The sequence below is a fragment of the Sinohyriopsis cumingii genome, chromosome 6 (assembly GCF_028554795.1).
Source record: "Sinohyriopsis cumingii isolate HCF-2022 chromosome 6, ASM2855479v2, whole genome shotgun sequence".
Taxonomy (NCBI): Eukaryota; Metazoa; Mollusca; class Bivalvia; order Unionida; family Unionidae; genus Sinohyriopsis; species Sinohyriopsis cumingii.
The window spans coordinates 52,542,365-52,562,996 of NC_142966.1; positions in this window are offsets into that span (position 1 = coordinate 52,542,365).

The following is a 20,632-nucleotide window of genomic DNA, read 5'->3' on the forward strand; positions in this document are numbered from 1 at the left end:
ACATGTGCAGCTATGTATTTTCTTTTCTTTTCAAAGTGGGAATACCACCAAATAGTCTGAACCCCTTCTCATAGACTGACGCCTAATAATAGTACTAAGATAGTAAAACCACAGTTGGTATTCATTCAAATCCTTGGAAAAGCGTGCATTTAAAAGATATACTGAAAATGTGCACATCACATTCAATTATAAGCTCAGCTAACACATTGAATCGAAATGAGAATCGATTGTACAATAACAGACTTGCAGCTGGAGACAGTTTAATGCCACTGTTCCTGAGAAATTCCTGATTAACTACAGACCTTTATGGCAGTTATCTGAAGCTGAAACAAAATCCAATGTTTATTATACTTGCAAAAGATTACAGTCTAGAGTATTAAAATTTCTAAAGCATTTGAAATCGATTCTAAATTCAAAATATTAAAGCCTAAAATAATCCATATAAAGCAACATAGAACTGCTACGACACTATGGTCCTAAACTAAACACAGAAAGAAAAAAAAGAAACAAATTTTGTAACACTTAACAAATAATTGAATCTTTTTAGTTTTTCAAATTAAAATATTAAAGGAATTTTACAGTATTGTTCATTAAATCCAATCACAATCCTAAAGGGTTGGCCACAATTCGAAAAAATAGTTTCGTATGAATTCCAGGTCCTGAATGTGTTGATGTACCACCAGTCTTGATTTAGCGCAGCTGCATTTTCTAGAACTCCTTTGAATAACTTTACAATAATCCAAGATTAATATTTTAGCATAAAGTCAGTGAGCACATCCTAATTACAATGTATGATCCAAACAAATGAGTCCTCTGAAATTATATCTAAAAAACAACATTAAATACATCTGCATACTGATTTTAACATAGATTATAGGATGAATAAGTTGTTCACTTCTTTGCTCTTGTATACATCCTACGGCTCTACATCGCAATTTATTCCCATTCGATATATGTCGCAATACCTCCCACGTGACACATTTCACAATGCATGTCCTAACATAACCCACCTGATTTAAAGTTCCAATGGGACATTACTCCAAACTTGCAAACGGATACATTATTAAAACTGATTTTAAAACTTTTCAACACCTGCTTATAGCTCATTGCAATCTATAGTCATGTGCCAAAAGTAAAGACACTGTATATATATGCATAACAAGAACCAAAAAGTGATATAAATTAATTAGTTCTTTATTGTAAAAAATAACATTTATACTACCCTTTTTGCAGTTAGTAAAGTAAGTTGCCTTATGGATGGCATATATCTGAAAATTTATAGATCGTGTCGCGGGATTGTAAAGAGATTGATTTGCACAGAAGACAACAAGTTTCTAATCTGCTTTCATTCATTCATTCCGCGCTCCAGCTTCTAATACTACCCTTAACACAGGCAGAGATTTTAGCGTATTGGAACGGCTTTTGCATAAATACAATAAATAGCTTCATAATATGAAGTCGATGTCCACAGTATCGAACCATTGTAAAATAGCAGTTTCGTGTATTTTGTTTTGGAACACATATAATGGAGGACACTGTTATCCTCCTTGACCATACTTTGACTGATCTTAACATAATACTAAGCATAAATTCATGTAAATTTGTAAAAACATGTTTGCCTTTAGCTTGCAACTCTAATTAAATTCATGCCGATTTCACGTTATCAGTAGGATCAAATGACCAAGGGAATTTTAAGGTTCCCTCAATGACCTTGTAACATCGAAGATTGCCATGATGACATGAAACGGCCAAAATATCCATGCTTACGACGAAAATATATGCAAAGGAGTTACGCAGTAAATTGCTCTCAGCCGCTCGATCCTGAAAAGCTGTACAGAAAACATTTCAGAAAATATATGCCAGATGGCCATCACTATCGCGTGAAGCAAATCTCTTCTTCATAACCATGCATATTATGGAAATTAAAAACATACAAATGGTGTTGGGTGTCGTGGAAACATTGATAACATTATATGTTAGCTTTCTCGTGTGATAAATAATATGGAACCTAGTACAAAAGTGTTCCAAGATGAATTTTATCAACGCAAACGGCAATGTGTCACATTGCTTATGCGATATTTATATCATTGCTAAGTGATTTTTGAAAGATATTAAATGTCTTTGCCTTTTCTGTTTTCAGTAAAGAATTTTTCAAAACGTAGCAACAATGCAAATATTTCAGCAATGATCGCAAATATACCCCAACCCCCTAAAACAACATGAAAATGACAATGTATCCCCTGTCATAAAAAACATTCTAAAACTGTATCAGCATATTTATCTTCAACGTTTGTGAGAATAGTACAATAGACAGTCATACATTATTACCTGTCGGTCATATAAATTTGTCAAGGTATGAAATTTTCGATAAATTGCAGCAACGGTAGAACAAATAATAGAAGTTAAAGTTTGTCTCAAGTATTGAATAAAAACAAGATCTCCATTTAACGTTGATTAGATCGAACATGTTCAGAGAAAGTGGAAATATAACTGATTCTAGCTAAATTTGATATATGTTAATTAAGAACGAACCAGTCAGTAAGCTCAATCCTAATATGTTTGAGGCTTTTCTCATCTGACAACTTGTCTGTTTGCTATATAAATTTTCTATGACAAATCCTGCCCTCGATGTCAATTTGCAATGTTTCCAACGGTTCCTTCTTGGCAAAATATAAAATACTTGTATCTGATTCCGGAGTGACTTTTTCCTAATGCCGCGATGATGAGTATTCTTTGTCATAGATATTGTTTGGTTACGAAACAATAAAGGCACTCAGTGTCGACAAAACAAAAATAAATCAAAAAAACACAAAAAACCCACAAAAAATAGTGTAAAACGTAATTGGAAAGAGGGCTTATGCTTTTTTATTTTACATATACATAATATGACTGTAATCGATTTCGAGAGGAGTGAGACTGTACAGAAGCAGATTGTAGAGAATGCAGCACGATAGGCTAACAATGTTTCATGGTAATACACGGCTTTATTTACATAATTGTGGGGCCCCGAGTGGCCGAGTGGTCTAAAGCGCTCTTCGTTACGGATCACTGCCATCTCACCTCTGTCTGCGTGGGTTCGAGTCTCGGATTCGGCTAATGTGGATATGTGAGAAAGCTTGCCAGTAGCTTCTCGTGGGTCGGTGGTTCTTTCCGGGGTTTTCCGGGTTCTTCCTCCACCATTAATACTGGCCGCCATGTATAGCCTATCGTGTGCTGAAAAATGGCGTTAAACCCTACAACAACATTTACATAATTTTCATTGACTTACTAGAGATATTCATATGGAAAACCTCTCAAATTTAGCCAATTATATTCCAAGATAATATTTTTTTTGTTCCGGGAAATGGTATTTTTTTAAATACGTTGTTGCTGTGTCGCTGCGAAATTTCTAAATGATGTTGAATAAATGTATAAATATTGCACAAATTTTTAAGAATCATAAGGTATTGAATAATGCACTAAGTCCACCCAGGGATGTCTTTTTAAAATGAACGATGCACTATTTATTAAGAATTCAAGTACTGAAATTATATATACTCTCTTATTTCATCGTTTTACCTAAATGCTAGAGTTTTTCCTATACTATTTCAAGTACCTGTATAATAATATCCAACAATTTAGTTCATATCTTCCTTATTTACTGCTTTGTCTTGCATCCGCACACATTGGACTGACATCAGTCAACAAGAGTAATTATCTTGTTTGCAAAGCCTATACAGACACTTTTAGTTTTTTGCCAGTTCAACTATATACAGACGCTGTTAGTCATTTGGCAGTTCAACTGTATACATGCCCTGTTAGTCATTTGCCAGTGCAACTGTATACAGACGCTATTAGCCACTTGCCAGTTCCACTTGATACAGACGCTATTAGTCACTTGCCAGTTCAGCTGTATACAGACACTATTAGTCACGTGCAAAATTCAGCTGTATGCAGACGCTAGTAGTCACTTTCCAACTCAACTGTATACATACGTTATTAGCCTCTTGCCAGTTCAAGTGTATACAGAAGCTATTAGTCACTTTCCAGTTCGAGTTTATACATACTCTGTTAGTCATTGGCAGTGGAAGTGTCTAAAGAATCTATTAGTCACTTGCCAAATCGTGGAACATATTTCATTTCTCTATCCATTCTTTTTGTATCAGTGAATTGGACAACTTTGCAACTATGTTAAACGAAGTTAGAATGATTAATTATTTTAAATTTTCTAAGAAATGTACTTCTCCGTTTCCGTGACGGTTGTAATCCAGATAAAAATGATAATACAGCATGTCAGCCTGGACGATTGAATGTTTTTCTAAATTAAATTCAAAAGCTTTGGAGATTAGTTTCATCGATTCCTTAATTTTATTGAAATAAAATCCAGATCAAGTCATCCTTAACAGGAGAAAGGCCGTACAATACACGTTTGAATGGTGGCAATAGTTTAGCTGTTGTTTTAAAAAAGAAGCTATACAAAATTGCAGGAAATAGGTTTGATAGCACGTAATAAAAATATATGGATTTACAGCAATTTCCTTTCTGACTTTAAAAATATCATATCAAAGGCAGACATCCGTTACCATGGTGGTTTGAATTGCAAATAAAAATAAAGTGTCACATTACGTTAAACTCTATGACATATATGCGCTTCAGTTGTAAAGTCAAGATAAGCTTTTTTTGTCTGCAAAACTGTAATGCTTCATGGTATCCGCTTATAATTTGGTTGGGGATCATATTGCTTTCTGCCAGAGAAGGAAATGCGTAAAGTACAAAAGTGTGTATATAAGAACAAATGTTATCGAGCGAGTTCAGTTCTTCATGTTACAATGTAGTATGAACTTAGTACAGAATCTCCATGGCAAAACATGCTTTCGCCACTCGACATAAAAGAAATAAAACATTGTCTCCGAGCTTTGAAACAAATTATTATTTATTTGCTAGGTCATTAATACCACGCCATTCCTAGCAGAAAAAATGGAATACTTTCGAAATAAATTATGGACAAAATGATCGAAAATTAAGGATACAATTAATTTTACATGACAATACTTCAGCTGTTTTCTTGCATATAAATTTGTAACAGCTAGAGGCTTCAGCACATTTAGACGATGACAGGTGACGATGGGCGTTAGCGATAAAAAAAACTTGAAATATGTAGTGTCTGCATGAAAATAAAGGCCATATCATCAAAGGGAAAGTCCGTATCATCAAAGGATAGTTCCAAGCAAAGGCCATATCATCAAAGGAAAATTCCAAGCAAAGGCCATATCATCAAAGGAAAATTCCAAGCAAAGGCCATATCATCAAAGGAACATTCAAAGCAAAGGGCATACCATCAAAGGGTCATTTCACACAAAAGCCTTATCATCAAAGGAGCATTCCAAATAAAGGCCACATCATCAATGATACATTGCAAACTAAGGCCATATCAAATAGACATTTCCAAACAGGCCATATCATCAAAGGAGCATTCCACACAAAGGCCATATCGTCAAATGGATATTCCACTCAAAGGCCATATCATTCAAGGAACATTCCAAAGAAAGGTCAAATTATCAAATGGACATTCCAAACAAAGGACATGTCGTCAAAGGGACATTTCAAACGAAAACCATATAATCAAAGGGACATTCCAAAATAAAGGTCATATTATCAAAGGGATATTCCAAACGAATGTCATATCATCAGAAGGAGATTTCAAACAAAGGCCATATAATCAAAGCGACATTCCAAAACAAAGACCATATTATCAAAGGGATATTCCAAACAAAGCCATATCATAAAAAGGAGATTTCAAACAAAGGCCATATAATCAAAGGGACATTTCAAACAAAGGCCATATAATCAAAGGGAAATTCCAAAACAAAGGCCATATTATCAAAGGCATATTCCAATCGAAGGCCATATCATAAGAAGGAGATTTCAAACAAAGGACATATAACCAAAGGGATATTTCAAACAAAGGCCATATCATCAAAAGGAGATTTTAAACAAAGGCCATATAATCAAAGGGACATTTCAAACAAAGGCCATACCGTTAAGAGGACATTAAAAGAAAGGCCATATCGTCAAGTATTCTCCTTTATATTTAATTATTTCTATTTTATTTTATTTTATTATTTAAGTTTTGGTGAGGGTACTATTTCGGACTCATTATCATACATTCGAATTATGAACGGTTGCAAATTCAGACCCATTAAAAGGTTATGTCAAACTGGGTTGGGTGTATAATCACCAGAGACTCGGCACCTTTCAAAAAGAACCTCCAGGACATAAATCCACCCAAAATCTGCCACATATCTCTCATGAAATGTATAAAATTTAGTGAACCTAACGTGTTGCCATTAAGTAATTAATGAATTGATCGCCTATGCCAAGTATGAGGTAATTTTACACAGAAAAATATAACAACTTTGCGTTTGCCTTTCCGTGAGAACTTAGGGTTATGTATTGATAGTTATCCTCCATGACAAGGCTGGCTCTTAGGCATTTTGATTTCTATAAAGTTATGCTTTGGAATACACAATGTTGAAGGCAACTTACTTGATACTAGTGAGTGATTTGCATTTTATTTATTTTCATCCATGGAGATTTGGGCCGTTGATAAGGAACTCGACTGATTTTCCGCTTTTTGCAAATCGCATTTTTCAAGGTCGCAGTTGAGCATAAAAAAGCGTTGTTATTTAAATTGTGTCCAACTTTGAAATAAGCGAGGAATTTAGCTTTCTAACCAAAGGCAGGAATACGCAATTAACGCTTAACTGAAATCTTTTAGAAGTTATGGACAGTGCCCAAGGAAGATTAAGAAATACAAGACGTATGAGAATATTAATCTCTAAGATGCGCAATGAATACATGAAATAGTATGATGACTTGCTGCTTTGCTGCCAGTTATTTTCTTTCAGTTCTTTCTTTTTAATATGAAACATATTCTTCATTTGATAATTACACCAGTTTTCAAGCTAAATAATCAAGAAATTGTCAGAAATTTACACATTTGCGTGTCGCCTCTTTACTAGTTTTATGAACAAACTTCTTTCAAAGGAAGAGATCTCCGATTTCCAAGCGACTAATGGTTTCAATTATTGACACGCAATTTATGCAAATATAGAAAGATTAACCTTGGAATATCAGTTCATGACATTTCTTTATATATTGGAAATACTTCTCCAGACAATCTGGCACTGTCTTTGCCTACGATACAGAATTTAGGTTTCACTTTACACGTTGAGAAATCAATATTGTTATAGTTTCATTAGTCGTTTGCCTTAAGTTAAATCGTATGTATTGTTTATTGGTACTTGTGTGATTATGCAACTGTATATACTATAAGGCAGTTAGGTCAACAAAAAGAACTTAAAGTGATGTAAAAGGAATGATGGTAAGATTTGCAAGGGAAATATAAATTGTCCATGGTAAAGTGCTATGGATAATTTAGTAATGGAATATCTTTCTGTTACATGTGAGGTAGCCCCAAAAAAGAAAAGAAATAAATGTACATGAATTAAAGTATCAAAGCGTCACAGATAAGCACAAAAGTGTCTCTAAAATTCTACTGCAATCGCACAACTATTGTCTCTCAATATGTTGCAACAGTTATTGATTGCCAGTTACCATAATATTACATAGTGGCTCCAGGTATGGAGTTAAAACCAAGTCAAGTGAGCTTAAATGATAACAATAGTTAAGTTACGTATTCACATATATTAGAATATAACTACCTTTCGGAAATAGGAAAAGGCCGTGATAATGATGCTTCGGAAGAAACAAATTGCAGTAAACAGATAGCACATAATGATGCTCTTGACGTCCTTTGTTGAACGATTGTTTCAATATAATTGTCGTCATGAGTCTCAACTTGACTGTGCTATATTATCTGGTCTACCAACATAATTTATAGTATTTTGCAGACCATGGAGTTCATACTTGCCAAATATTTATTAGTATCAAGACATCAGTCAATCCAACATTGATGAATTAAATGTTTCTCTTAGACATTTTCTTTCATCGATTTGTAATTAAAACGAAATTAATACATTTATTCATAACTTTCCTGATTATTACCTGTCGACGAAAGCTGATTAAATAGTATCGACTTGAATCGAAAGGTTTTAGATTGTTAGTGTTTGTAATAATTTTAAATGGTAGACGTGTTATTGATTTTCATGGGGATCCAAAGCAGTGTAGATGGTATTGATTTTTAGTTGAAACCAGACAGCTATGTTGTAATATTTTAATCTGTATTATGGTTGAGAGAATAAGATCAAGAACCGCATTATATTTTGAGTTAACTAAATAACCTTGTTATTGTGTTTAGTTAAATTAAACAGCCCTGAAGATAATTTCCTTACATGTTTGTTTTTCGCATAATGTATTTATGGATAAAGTTTTGCTAACGAAAACAAAACACTTTATATATTTGTATCAAATGATATCATGAAATCATTTCAACAATTGTAGCGCCAATTTAATTAGTGAATCAAATTACCACATTAACCAGTTTATGTTCTTGATTTTTATTTCTTCTTTTCGGTTTATTTAAACAAAAGAGCTGTCTTTAAGTTTTTCTTTCTAACTGTTCACTTTTCTTGAAAAAAGTCTATGTGAATAATGAAAAGTATGAAAGAAATTTGATTGTTATTAGGTTGCCTTTATGGTTTTAAGACATGCATGAATCTCAAATTTGATTGGCAATAATCAATTTAACAATCATATGAAGTCCAACATTTTGTATTTTGTATCATGAAGCAAATAATCGTTGTGACTTCATGTGCTATTGATGATTTTATTTAATTGTATGTTTGTGCATCACTTTGTACCAGATGATATCACAAAAGTTACAGTTATACCGATACTAAAGAGCAAAATTGGTAACCTGGTGGACATAAATAACTAAAGACCTATAGCTCTTACGACTATTGTTTCAAAAAGATTTGAATGCATCATACTGCAAAGATGTGAAGTCACAATCTCCGATAATCAGTTTGGTTTTAAAAAGCAGCATTCAACAGATTTATGCATATATGCCTTTAAGGAAACTTTTAGCTATTATGTGGAACATGGCAGCCCAGTGTTTGCATGCTTTTTAGACGCTAGCAAGGCCTTTGATAGAATCAATCACTGGACACTCTTTAAAACGTTGATTGATATTAAAATACATGTCTACATAGTTCATACTTTATTTAACTGCTATGGCAAACAGTTGTATTGTGTACGATGGGGACGTGTAATAGCCGGCGCTTTCCATGTAACCAGTGGGGTGAGGCAGGGGGTATTCTTGCCCCTTTGTTATTTAATAATATTTAATAAATCGTAAGCTCGGTCAGTGTTACGTGGGGTTACGTGTGCCACCAGATGCGTTGTTTCTTAACAATTTTAGTTTTGCTGATGATATGTCATTGATAAGTCGTTCCATCACAGGTTTAAATAAATTATTAAAGATATTGTGAACAATACGCATTTGAGAATGATATCATCTATAATACAACAAAAAAAATCAGTATGCATGGTCTTTCAGTCAACTTCTTTCAAATTACCATCTCCTCCCTCTGTACATCTTAACGGCAATGCTCTTACATATGTCAACAGTTATAGCTATTTGGGTTATATTTTGTACAGAATATTTTTCTGTGGACAAACTTTAGTGACTGTATGAAAATAAAACTAGTTATTGGTGATAATAATAGTCTTCGTTTTCTGTTAGGTCTTCCTAGGTGGAACAGTGCCTCCAACATGTTTGTAAATCATAATGTATTCAGTTTTGATGAAGTAATGAGAAAGTATGTTTTCTCAATGATGACAAGAATATATAATAGTAAGAACTGTATATTGAAATCTCTTTGAAACTATGACATTCATTTAAATTCTCATATTGTTAGTAGATGGAACAATTTATTCTTTAAATGTGCCATTTAATTTCATTCTTAACAATGCATGGCACAATTAATTGTTTTAAATTTATCTGTATACGTGTATGTATGATATATATGTTTTTTATGTTTACAATGTTTTTACTTTATAATTATATTTTAATTTAGAGGTGTGGACTTTGTAGTCTGAAATAAAGAATTCTTCTCTCTTCCTGTTTTGTTCTCAACTAAACTTATGAAGTCGATAGAGTTTATCTTCAATGTTTGGATATTCACAATCGTATAACCATTTATTCTGAGATTTTGTACTGTTCTTATTTGCTGTATTACAAGAGATCGCATAGTTCCTGCCTTGAAATATACAAAATAAGTCATCATTTTGGTTTGATTAATATTGGTTGCAAGGTGTTCTAAGTAAATGATACAGAATGAGATCATATACGGTAGAAGTAGACACTTTTATTAAGCCAATGTGGGAATTCAAATAGCTTATTCGTTTAGGCGTAATCTATACCTATGCATATAAACGAATCATGGTAAAGGTAGATGTAGGCCTAAAATAATAACTTTCACATTTGTAGAAATTATTTTAATGGAGATTAGTTCCATTTTGACGGAAATATAGAATAAATGTCATTAAATTTATTGTATTTCATTAACATACTTTTGCAACGAGGATTCAGCAACAGGAGTACTGATTGAATACGTAGATTAAGGTAGTTCAATATATCTGATACTGGTATACACCTTTTAAAGGTCACCTTACTCTGCATTTATTATATCGTCTATGAAGATAAGACATACTGGAGAAGCCGATACTTGTCCTAAAGAAACATTCCCACAGACAATTCCTTTGCGAAGCAAACGTAAAACCTTACTGCCGCAAAACGACTCTAAGAAACTTGTTGAAACTGATCTAGATTACATATTGATTGTCATTCTGATCCATATGCACTTATCTAGCTAGTTTCAATTTTCATTCCTATTTTGATGACAGTGTTTTTGACATTAAGGCTAAATGGAACTCTAATTTCAGTTCTATATTCAAGACAGAGCCCGTGGTGTTAGAATCGATTCTATTAATGCTCCATTCAGCGCGGATTGAATTCCTGCAGGAAATTCTCAAAAGACTTAAGCAGCAAAATATCCATCCATACAATATATTTTGATGCTAAGGAGAGTTTACATTTATTGCCCGGAAATAAACATTGTGTTCTTCAGGGTCTTATTTGAGTCTTAAATTCGACACATTGTAATGGGATTGGCGGGGTTATGGGGTGGGTAGATAATCAGGAAAGATGAATGCAGGGCGTCAGAGGACGAAACAACCTTCCAAATATCTAGCTGCATTAATGGATTAAAATGTATGAAACCAGTGTGATACTAAATATAATCATCATTTATAGATCATTTCAGTTCGTCTGAAACGCGTTAAAATTTAAAAATACAGCCGTCAACGTTTTTATGCCGCCAAGGGTAAAATAGGGTCTGTTTAGTTATTTTCATAACCTGCGAGATTATAATTATATAATTACCCTACCACCATGCGGAAGGCCTTGGAAATTGAAATATTTAGAAAGGTTTCAAGTGCAATCATGTTTCATTATTAACCATCTGAAGGCAATTTTCATCCAATTTTCTCGCAAGAATGGCTATTATACCACTTGTTAAGGACTGGATTTAATGCTCTCGGTAATCTTTCCCTTCCAGGCAGCCTGAAAAAGTTTAATTGGTTATTTGATATGCAGCTAACGTGAAACGATGGGGTTCCAGAATACATACAGGAAGAGTTTATTTAAACTGTATGAAAAATATGATGAATATATAAAAACAGATTAAGCAATCTAAAATTGTTTAGGGCTGTAAAGGATGCCTCCAGATTAAGTAAAAACAAAACAACCTTAATATCCTTGTCTTTATCATAATGATATTTCGATCAAGAGAGAGAGAGAGAGAGAGAGAGAGAGAGAGAAAGAGAGAGTTTAAATGACATTACGTGAAGGTAAATCAATCCTAGGAATCAGGGCTGAGAATATAATTGGTATGGGACGGCGTAATGAACACAATTAAAGTATAGGTCATGATAATTACACAATTCTTTTTCTTCTGTACCAACGAAAACTTTATGTGCTTTATTCAGTGTAGAACTTTGAAGATTCCTTTGTGAAAGCAGAAGCACGTAAATGCTGTATTGTTTAATATCTTCCACATATCGGTGAAATATTTCAACTGTGGTAATTTTTGGCAATGTGAGGAATGTATTATTATAATACAATATTGAAGAATCAGTAGCCATTTTCAGATCTAGAGGCGACAGATATTGGCTAAAGAATTTCTGCATAGAGACGCAAAAGCGACATCAACTGATTATGTAACCGAAGGCCGTATGTATCAGGTCGTACGTATCAAGTATCAAAGGAGTTAGAAGGAACTGGCGTTGAATAAGTGATGCCTTTTGGTAAAAATATTAAGCAGCTTTAAAATGTTGTAAGGAACCTTGTTCACAATCCTGAGGTAAACGTGTCCTTCACTGCTGACAACATTTGTTAGAGCTGGAGGCTACCTAAACTTGACAGTGGTCTTCCACTTATATGGGATATTGAAACAGGGAACATTGTTTGCAAGCAAAGTTTATATATGGTCGCCAGGTAACGGGAACGACCAAAAACACTGCATAAGATGTGTGTCGTACTTTATTTCTAGCATCTTTACCACCAGAGCCATCGGATAATATCATGCTGACCGGATCATTCAGTCACTTCTGCTGTCCACTTTATAGTTTGATATGGGTTTTGTTTTGTGGGGCTTAGCGCCATATTCCAGCACATGATATGCCTTATATGACGGCCATTATATTTGGTGCAGAAAGACAATAGGAAGAACCACTGAACCACGTGTAGCAACTCTCATGCTTTATCGAATACTCACTTTTGCCGAGCCTGAGATTCGAACTGACGCGGACTGATTTGAAATGTCAGTGATCTGTAAATGCGACCCTTGCCCCCTCTTCCACCCGGGATCCGTTCAGCTTTGTTAGCAAGAGATAATTACTCGGGTACGTGTTAATATTCATGTGATACATATTTTTAAGTTCAGTTGTAAAAGCTTTTACCTTCCGATAGAGTCAAATTTTCTTCTCGTGAACATCATAAGAATGTTTTTTATGTTATACATTAACATTTATCATCGAACAAACATATAAAACGTTCTTAGATTTTATGAAAGGAAAACAAAAGTTTAACTTGTACTCGGCTATGCAAAATTATTATACTTGCAATCCACTGCTCTTATGATATAACCAATACAAATAACTTTTTTTCCGTTGCCGAATAACAATTAAATATAACTGAATTCCAGACTGGAGTAAAGTAAATCTACTGAGGCAAATGTATTTCTATTTCTAAGACCCAGCTGATACTGGACCCCTGGGCAGAAAGGATCCAATGTTACATTGACTGTACTATCTGAGTCAAATGTACGTGTTACAAACAACACTACTCCCATAATCCAAAATTATAACCAGGCATAAAAATATCCTTTCATTGGCAAAAAATTGTACACGTTTACTCTGTAAAATATTAGGTAATTTAATCAAAATTTTTGAAGAAATGAGATGTAAAGATAAATGTCTAATTTGTAAAGAAAATTATGCTCTATACCTTTGTGTTAAGAACTTTGCAAATTTTGAATGAAGGATAGATGAATCAATTTTAATTTATATACTTTTAGTACGTATAAAACAATGCACTGCTACTAATTTTATCCGAACATTTTTTCTTTTCATTTACATATTTTGAGACTTCAGAGTTGAACAATTTAATTTACGTTGAAAATAGCAAAGGCATGGGTCGTTTCACTGATATTATCGTTGTAGATATCTTTCAGCAGCAATTTTAAAAATAGAAACATCATTATAGATGAGAGAAATTGATCTTTGTTATGGTGCTCATATTAGCAAACATATCTTAATTAAAATAGAAAGGTAGAAAATAAAATAAAATACTGTTACAGCCAACCTCAACCTGTTGTTAAGGTAAATCTGGGTTTCTTGAAAGTTTAAACATTTTTTCCTCTTCACGATGAAGAAGGCAACCACTCACTAGAAGAAAAAGTGTTTATAGCGCGTTAAGAGGTCGTTTTGAGCGCATCGGCACAAGCGTCTCTTTATCGATAAGAAAGATTAAACCGAGACATCTGATTAGTCGAGAAATAAAACTTGTCTGCTACCATAAACTGAACAAAATGAGAGAGGAGAAACAGCTCTAAAACTGTAGAGCTCATAGTTTAGTGTGACATTCATTCAAACTGATTTAAACTCTATTTCCATAGAACTTCGTGAAGATCTGAGTCAAAGACAATCAAGTAATGCTTGGTGACCTTTGTAGTTCCACATCTGCTTTCTTAGTTGCCTATCAGATAAAGGATTGCTTTTTGTGTTATATAGAGATATTGGTATGTTCCGAATGATGCGTGTCACTTTAAACAATTTGAAAGTTTTGATTTTATTATTGAACCATCAAGGTCAGCATAACATGACCTTGTATTGGTATTCATCAAATCTCCGTCTAGGACTGTGGAGACCTGACTTAATCAGACTGGACACTCATTGGAAGCTTTAATGTACATATGTTTAAAAAATACTAGTGTTTGCAAGTGATAGTGTACATTGTTGAAAGTTTTCCACCATGTAAATAGTTTTGACATGGTTTAAATTTTCTCTTCATTAACATTTCACAACGAAAAGCAAAAAGAACAACAAAGATAAAAGAAAAAAAGAAACTAATTTGAGAACTTTTGTCTAAAAATACAGCTCAGTTTTATAAACTTTGCAATTGGAGATAAATGAAGGGTTTCAGGTGATGACAACTTACCCAACAATAGCTGCATTTTTACACTGGTACTGACACGCATATATCATTACCTACATATATATTAGGATAAACAGAACATGGGACTTACCAATTTAATTACTCTATGTTCATTTGTGTTTGTCTTGGAATCTTTGGGTTTCCCGATAACAAGCAATATCAAACCTATCTAGGGTTAAAAAAGCACAACAGCAGCAACAACAACAACAAAATATAATAAAAGAATAAATAAATAAAAGAAAGCAAACAATAAAACTCGCCTTAAAATTTCGATTTCGTGAAGCAAATCACTGCCCGGAAATCCAGAACGTTCATAAGGTACACAAAGCACCAACTATTACATCCTCCGATGTATTAAATAAAGACGCGGTTAGCTTAACACCAAGAACATATTCACTTGTAGTCGTTATTTGAGAGACACATTTGTTGCATTTTTGACAATTAATAAAGTACTACCTGGACATAAACAGTGTTACAGCCAACACTTATTAGAAATAATAAACATTTTCATTGTTATCTTCGGCGTAAAGTATTGGTCACGTACTTAACAGTACATATTTATTCACAATGTTTTACATATGACACGCCAAAGTTTCTCTGTATGGTCCTTGTGTCTGACAACTTGATGTCCTTGTTTTCTTTATTAATTGAATCCAGTGAATCACCTTTGTCAACTTGTTAACCCTAAACACAAACTTTATCACCTGGCCTGTAGATTACTTTTAATAACCTCTTTTTATATTGGGGCAAGAATATTAAAATTGACATATCTGCAGAGCAGATATAATAATATATACCCATTAGCATTTCTGATCATACAAAGTCAAGTTTCTCTGTATGGTCCTTGTGTCTGACAACGTGATGTCCTTGTTTTCTTTATTAATTGAATCCAGTGAATCACCTTTGTCAACTTGTTAACCCTAAACACAAACTTTATCACCTGGCCTGTAGATTACTTTTAATAACCTCTTTTTATATTGGGGCAAGAATATTAAAATTGACATATCTGCAGAGCAGATATAATAATATATACCCATTAGCATTTCTGATCATACAAAGTCAAATTTTTGACAAGTGCACGTGTATAAACTAGAATGAACGTTATATATATATATATATATATATACAAAGTGTCATAAATATTGGTTGAAATACGATGAAGTTATACTCGTTTGAATTTGTATATGTTTCATAGCGCCAATCAGCTAGGGGCGAACATTACTCCTGAATTTCCTTTAAGTTGTGTCTGTGACAACGTAATACATAATACTTTTTCTTGTGATATTATTTTACAACGGTCCATGGGTATCGGTACGAACTGACTTTGATTAAATTTTGCTATTGGGGAATTCAAGCGTTTTACGTTAAGTATCTCAATAACAGACAAATATGTCAGGACGGATAACATGTAGCGAAGAATTATGTATTAATTATGCATGAATGTTAACGTACTTTGCTGGCTTCCTTGTAGGTACTATATCGGTAGTGGGAAGCTACAATGAAGTTGACATACTCCCACACATGAAACAAAAATGTTGCTCTTCAGAAAACTAAGTGCGATGGAAAAGTGGTATATAATTGTCATTATTCAACGCACGTGTCTAATTTGAAACTGAGTCGCTTAATTAGGAGTAAACGTGCTTCCAATTGTCTACTTAGCAAGTACATAATCTAATCTTTTTAGCATTTGTTTCGAATATCGACAAATCCCTTTTTACGGCTAATGTTCATTTAATTTAAAGATTCGCGTTTGATGATAATGAGAATGTGGTTTAGTTTTACACACTCTCAGTATATGAACCTATCGTCCGGGATAAATGTGAATCCAATGTTATATTATTGTTATTTTTCTGGGCTTAACGCCATTATTCAGCACACGATAAGCTGGTGTCCAGTATAACAGGTGGAGGAAGAACTTTGGAAAACCTGGGTAAGAACCATCGACCTAGAGGCAGCTACTGGCAGGCTTTCTTTTACACCCACATTGGCCGAGCCGGAGACTAGTATCCAGTCAGACATTGGTGAGATGGTAGGGATCGGTAAAGGCAAACGCTTGAGACCACTCTACTATCAGTGCCTCCACGTGCTGTATAAAACAGCAAGTAGTATGGTTACCGTTTGATGACATATTTGAAAGAAATGTTCCAACAGTAATAATACATGATCTGTTTTCGACCAAAAAGTTAATAATGGATAACCTGTTTTAAACAGAAGATTGCACATTCTATAGATGTTTTAATCAACAATATCAATATTTAACATCCGTTTAATCTTTGAAGTAATCATTCAAAAAATCTGGCTTTACCTTTACCTATAATGTCTATAATGCTATGGTTTACGTTTGTAAAATCAACATTGCAAGAGTGTTTTCTTTCTTTCTTTCTTTCTTTTCTTTCTTTCTTTCTTTTTTTCTTTCTTAGTGACGTCAAATAAATATATCGTGTACCTGTACTTAATGGATTTAAGTCAACGCAAATTAATATTTCAAGAATCCACAGCAAAAAGCCAGTTAATCCTGCATGAAGATTTAAAACATGTAATGGAAAGAGATGCCAGGGGAGATACAGGATTATCACCCTTTAGTATGCACAATGTCGACGGTATAAAGCTATGGAAGATCGAACAAGGGAGTTTCATTTGTTATGTCATTGGATGTAACAAATAAAGTGTACAATACATTGTTTATGATCAGACATGCATATAAAGACATTCAAATTATCACCAACCTTTGATCGCAATCGGAAACCAATTATGAGTCAACATGTTGCAGACCTTATTTAAGGTTCCTGTATACCATTATGAATCGAAAGCTCACACAGTGTCTCCAGATATGCAGTTAATGCCATCAAAACTACTGCGTTTTAAATGAAAAGCGACAGTTTAGGTATGTATTGCCACACATTAGATAATGAATACATTTCGGTAATAAGAAAAGTCAGTGAAAATAATGTCATTGGAAGAAACAAATTACAAATGTCTGGTGCAGTTAAGACAAAGAGACAGAACGAATCTCTAAGCGTGCATTGTTTGGACAGTTTATTCAATATTATTGCCACCATCAATCTCAAACGAATTGTGCCATAATGTCTGGACATCTGATTCATGCAGACGAAGGACTTCATGCTTTCGAAATATTTATCAACATCACTATTATCGCAAAAGAAACCCGTATATTCTAAAGAGCTTCCTTCAATGAATTTTAATTAAAAATAAATATGCACAACTTTTTAAAAGGTCACACATGAAGACAACTGTCAACGGAAAACAAACTAAGATCTTAAGCTTTTATAGCGAAACCAGATAATTTGGAATAGGTACTCCGTAATAATTTGGAATAGGCACGTAGTAATAATTTGTAATAGGTATTTATAGTAATTTAGAATAGGTACCTAGTAATACGTTGTAATAGGCATTTAATAATAACATGGAATAGTTACTTAGTAATAATTTGGAATAGGTACCTATTAATAATTTAGAATAATTATTCAGCAATAATTCGGAATCAGTACTCAGCAATAATGTGTTGTGGTTGTGATACCAAAAATCTCTTGATTCAGGATTTAATCATGTTTCGAGGCAAATGATTCAGCGTTGACGATTAATTTTCTTTAAGGTACTGATCGTCAGTTTAGTAATCTAAATACATGCGTATCTCACTAGTTTCATTTACCATCCGTATTTTATTTACTGCGCTCCACATTGCAGCTAAATGGAATTTCATAATCCAGACGGTGCCAGTGCCACTACGATGGGTTCCGTAAATGCTGCATTTCAGCGCGGACTCAATACCGTGACGAAATTATGAAAACCACACAAAAAATTAACGAAACTCGCATGCATACACACACATACGCACACATACATACATATATATATAGGTATGGTATCTACAAAGATATACGAGATATATCCATATTATCACACACATACAAGGATGGTTCTGTACATTATAGACACAATAATAAGAGGGAATGTGTTTGGTTTAAGCTGCTTGTGAACAGACAAAAAGACATAAAAGAACATGCAGACGCATAAATTTATTGTCAATAATTTAATATCAATCTGTTTATTAGGGAATTGGTTTTGCCGTTGGGTTGGGTTAGCCATGTATCCTTAACACATATATTCTTGTCCGCAAGCGTCTCGGCACTGTCAGTTATCTTTTGAGGCATTAATGTCTCTTTACATACAATCCTTTCTTCCAAAAGCAGTCTCCGTGATGCATGTGATTGCCCGCGTTGTCTTGGCATAAAATGGATATTCTGGATTAAACAGTATACTTGAAGTAACACTCAATGACTCTACACATTGTGTCAGTTTGTTTAGAGAATAGGTTACAAAGTGGGTCAACCCACTTCAGTATATAATGTATAACAGGGTCAAAACTACTGTAAGTTCACACAAATATAATACATTTTGCATACTTCAGTCGGGAGCGTAAATTTTGTCTGTGATTGAGGGTTGTAGAGTTTTTACCTCCCTGATTTTGTCAGGGTTACAAGTAAGTCTACTAAAGTTTAAGTTCAAGGTCTAAACTTGTCCACAATTTTCCTTTGGATTTGATTAGTTTTCCAGAATAGTCTTATGAGCTCTTGGTCAAGTGAAATTTGTACTAATGGGGTCTTTGTTAACAACCTTTGTATTCCTGTTTTAAAATCAGTCACTGGAATCTATTTGTTATCGGATTTTATTGCGGTGTTAAGATTTAATTCAATAGGAATATTTTAATATTTCATTTGAATTATCAAGTACTCATTGACTTAGGATTACCACTTTGGAATTATTGTGAACACATTCAAAGATATTCTAGAGTACATCATTGTGATACATCAGGACAATATATACCATTGACATTCATTTGGGACATTCTATTCTATTGGAAAGGACATTTAAGGTTGGTTTGGATTTAATTTTCAATGTTGTATGTGTATTTGGAATTTTCATTTTGATTTTATATACTAGAGAAATGAAATAAATTGTTTGTTGAATATACTTACATTGTTGGTTCTTCTTCCTTTATTTTTACAGTCGTAACAATATGATTTTCTATTGCTGAAGTACAATACTTATAGTTGATAAAATAAGTATGTTGTATTATTGTAGTGCACCTGGTTAGGATGATGGAAATACTAATGATGCTGTTGCTGTAGCGAGTATTATACCAGAAACGAATTACTTCAGCTTGGCTGTTTATGACATTCTATCTTCCGTTTCTGCCTGTGGTGAAAACGTGATCTCCTTCTCTATGCTTACCTACTAATCATGATTTTAGAAAGGAACGTAAGAAGAGTTTTAGACATCTTTACAACGTCAGAAAGAAGAGGAAAAATAGTTTTAGAAGAAGAAGAGATAAAATAAAGCAAAATGAGTTTAAGATGAAATCTCTGTAAAGGGAACAGAATGAAGAGAGTGAAAACAACGGGTAGCGAAGCTTTTTGAATGAGCCTAGGCACTTGAAAACTAAGAGAAAGAAACGGTCAACATCCAAGATTTATAAACATTCCATGACTACGTTAGCCACTGAGACGGCAGCAACGAGAGCAGTCACTGCTATTACCACTGCTGCAGCAGGAACATTATTTGGAGATTTATAAAGATTTAAAACAGTTACAGATGATGATGTCACTTCCATATATTGTTTTACTAAAATCTCAAGGGCTATTTACAATGCCACCTAATTCATTTACAAAAGAGATACTATTTATATGATTGCCAAATCGATCAAAATTAAAATCCTTCTATTGTACATGTCTGTGTTTATGCATGTGATTTGTTATCCATACTAACAACAAAAACTTAAGACAAAAAGACACGTTTGTAGGCATATTCTCTACAATAGAAATCACAATTAAATTTCAAATCACATAAAAATGTTCAGTTTTTTTTACTCTTATTTTAAAATTTGTTCTCTGA